Below are 3,967 nucleotides of genomic sequence, written 5' to 3' on the forward strand. Positions count from 1 at the left end.
CAGAGGGCAAAACCACCTTTGGCCATTTGCAAAGGAGACCCAACTTCTTCCCCTTCGTAGCGCCCCTGCCGGCGAGAAAGTAAGTGATGAACGTGCTGGGACAATAAAACCGAAAATGTACCGCTCAACAGTAGCCAGGCTATTTAGGGGGGAAAGAAGTTTGAATACGTACACTTTCAAACGAGCCTACACGTTTGCGTCATTCATACGCTTGAGGTAATGAAAGCGTTAATTGCTCCCTTCCCGGGTGAGAGTCGGGATCGGAAGGGCAGGCGCTCCTCGCGCCCCACCACCTCCTGCTCTTTGCCAAAGACCAGCTCGGGAGCCAGCGCCCCTTGTATGGCCTTTCTGGGGCTGCTGCAGGCGGTGTCCACGCCGCCTAGGTGGCTGGCGATGTGCTGGGTCAGAAGGAATCTCACAGCGGCTGGCAGGTTTCTTCCACCTGATCGGTGTCCTTGNTAATGGAGACACGTATAGAAGAAAAGGAACCTAACAGGTGACCCGGCTGCTCAGAGATGAAGTGTGTTAATAGGGCGCGTGTATCCCCCCAGCCGGCTGTAACCGGATGAGACAGAGACATGGAAGCAAATAAAGATCTTTTAAAACAGTCTGCTAAGGAGCTCCCGAGGTTCCTGGGTGACGTCCAGTTATTTGGTTACTAAACAGTGGACTCAGTGGACTCTCTTCATTTCCATTGACAAATGCAATCCTTGCTTATTATTTTTTTTAAAGAAAACGTCACTATATTCATGAATACAGACATATTGAAAGGGAGAACTGAAGTCAGANCCCTGGGTTGTTTGCGCAGAAGTGGGTGGGGATTTCTAGGGCGGACGGAAGGAGGACAAAGAAGACCCCGAGGGGCTTTGTCCCTGCCCGGCAGCTGCCTTTTTGCATTTCAGGTCAACACAGGAAATCTCACCAAACCCAGCTGCCTCCCACTCGCAGGGGTGAAGGGAGGGGTTCGTTCGCTGCCTCATTCTCCCCACCTGGCAGAGTGGGCAATGAACGAGCTTCCCCTCCTCCCCTGATGGGGCTCTGGATCTCAGCTGCCCTCTGGATTCCTCCCTGTGTTTCTTGTCATTCACGTTAAGGAGAAGTGACCATTTCCTCACGCAGCCGTGCCAGTCAAAGCCTTTTTTCCTGACCCCATTCCCTGGACAGACACAGATTCAGTAACTACTAACCCCTCATCATACCAGGAAACAGGTCTAAATGGCCCTGCCCTTGTGAACCACACGCACGGGGCTCTCAAGCTGCAAAACCTGTTGCTCTCTCCTTGCACATGGCCAATAAGCACACAAAAAAGATTCTCCACAAAATCAAAATCCCAGGAGACACCACGTCACACCTACCAGGAGAGCTAGAATGAAAAAATGGAAAACAAGTGTGATAAGGACGTGGAGACATTGGGACCCTCGTGCGCTGCTGGTGAGACTATTGTACAGGGACCGTGGAAGGCACTTCCACTGTGAGTTAAACATAGAGTGACCACATGATCAGCAATTCCACTCCTAGGTATATGTAACAGAGAGTGAAAACAGATATTCAAACAAAAACTGTACATAAATATACAGGGCAGCATTATTCATTAACCCCAAAAGGGGAAACAACCCAAATGCCATCAACTGATGAATATTAAACACAAGGTGTTATATCCATACCATGGATTCTTTTTTAGGCATAATGTGGAATGAAGTACTGATACATGCTAAACCGTGGACAAACCTTGAAAACATAATACATGAAAAAAGATAGACACTGAAGAACACACACTCTAAGATCTCATTCACTAGAAACGTCCAGAACAGGCAAATCTATAGGGCGGGCAAGTCATTAGTGGTTGCCAAGGGCTAATGGGCAGGAGATGTTGGGAGAAAAACTACCATCTTAGTTCTGTCACCAGGGGCCTGCGAATTAAGGAACAGAAAACCAACAAGAGAAAATTTCACTTGTTATGTGAGAGCATTTAGATGAAGAGTCTCCCTAAACAGCTTGGGATAGGAGTTTATATACCAACTTCACAAGGTGGGGGGGGAGGGGGGGACCAAAGGATGAAAAGTTCCTATGAGGTTTCCTTACACGATCTTTTGGAATGTTCTGATGCTCAAGATCAGGCCTCCCTGATGACAGACTCCCTGAATGGGGGACAAGTTGTAGCAGGTGTCTTATAAAACTGCTTTGCTAGCTATGAGAAATTCAGACAAGGCTTCTGCCTCTCTTGCATCTCAGATGTTTTCACTTTGAAGTGATCTTTATACCATCCAGGTGGTTACCAGTCCCATCAAGAGAATGGGGAATGACTGATAATAAGTATGGATTTTTCCGGGGCGCCTGGGTGGCTCAGTCAAACATCCGACTTTGGCTCAGGCCATGATCTCACTGCTTGTGAATTCGAGCCCTGCATTAGGCTCTGTGCTGACAGCTCAGAGCCTAGAGCCTGCTTCAGATTCTGTGTTTCCATCTCTGTCTCCCCTCCCCTGCTTGCACTCTGTCTCTGTCTCTCTCTCGGAAATAAGGAAAAAAAAAAACAAGTATGGATTTTCTTTTGGGGATGATGAAAATGTCCAAAAATATATTATGATGATTGCTGGACAATTTTCTGTGTATACTAAGAAACAATGGCTGATACATTTTAATGTGGTGAGTTACATGTTATGTAAATGGTATATCAATCCAAAAAAAAATGTAAAACCGGCACATCAATTTCATAAAATATAGGTAAAAGATGGAAAGTTTTACACTCTGGGTGAATCAAGGTAAGAATACTGCAATCCACTATTCAATGTTTACATCCCCCAAAATGTGAGCAACAGATATGGTGTGCGTTCTGATATAGTGTGACAGAAGTGCAAAGTGTCCACTATAAAAAGTCAAATTTTGGGGTGCCTGGGTGGCTCAGTCGGCTAAGCGTCCGACTTCGGCTCAGATCATGATCTCATGGTTCGTGGGTTCGAGCCCCACATCGGGCTCTGTGCTGACAGCTAGCTCAGAGCCTGGAGCCTGTTTCAGATTCTGTGTCTCCCTCTCTCTCTCTGCCCCTCCCCCACTCTCACTCTTATCTCTCTCAAAAATGAATCAATGTTAAAAAAAAAAACTTTAAAAAAACCCAAAAAGTCATATTTGAGCCAATGCTATATATGATCCTTGTTGGCATATCCCAGTAAGAACAAATCAAATTTAAGAGACACATTCAGGCCCAACAGGTTCATTGCACATGGATGTTTTCATGTGACATCAGGGAGTAATTGTAATTTTTGTTAGATGTAATGATGGCATTTTGGCTATGTTTTTTAAAAGCCCTATTTAGGGCATCTGGGTGGCTCACTTGGTTCAGCGTCCGACTTCGGCTCAGGTCATGATCTCGCAGTTCATGTGTTCGAGCCCCATGCTGACGGCTCGGAGCCTGGAGCCTGCTTTGGATTCTGTGTCTCCTTCTGTCTCTGCCTCTCCCCTTCTCAGGTTCACTCTCTCTCTCTCTTTCTCTCTCAAAAATAAATAAACATTAAGAAAAAATTTAAAATTAAAAAACTATTTGTTAGAGTTTATGGTACAGTTGAGTAGTGGAGGAAATACCTTCCTTGAATTTATGCACGAAGGTATATGAAATCGGGAATATGCTTTGAAATATGCCAGCAAAAAATTAAAGAAAGAAAACATAATTGGGAAAATATTAGTCCTTGTGGAAGCTGGTTGGTATACAGAACTTGTTATGTAGCTACATATGCTTTGTCTGAGTGGATCCGTGTTACAGAGCTAACAAGGCCTACAAAGGCGCCCACCAGCCTGATAAAGGTATCATATTTTGAGTATGTTACTGAGATATACGGATAAAATACCAAGCCAAAAGAGCTGATGATGATTCTATTTACAGATCTGTAATCCATTGTATTTCCAGTTAAGACTAAAGACAGATGATTTTAAAAAAAAAATTTTTTTTTTTAATTTTAAGTAAACTCCACACCAC

This window comes from Crocuta crocuta, unplaced genomic scaffold (genome assembly GCF_008692635.1).
Source record: "Crocuta crocuta isolate KB4526 unplaced genomic scaffold, BGI_CrCroc_1.0 scaffold531, whole genome shotgun sequence".
In the NCBI taxonomy this organism is placed as follows: domain Eukaryota; kingdom Metazoa; phylum Chordata; class Mammalia; order Carnivora; family Hyaenidae; genus Crocuta; species Crocuta crocuta.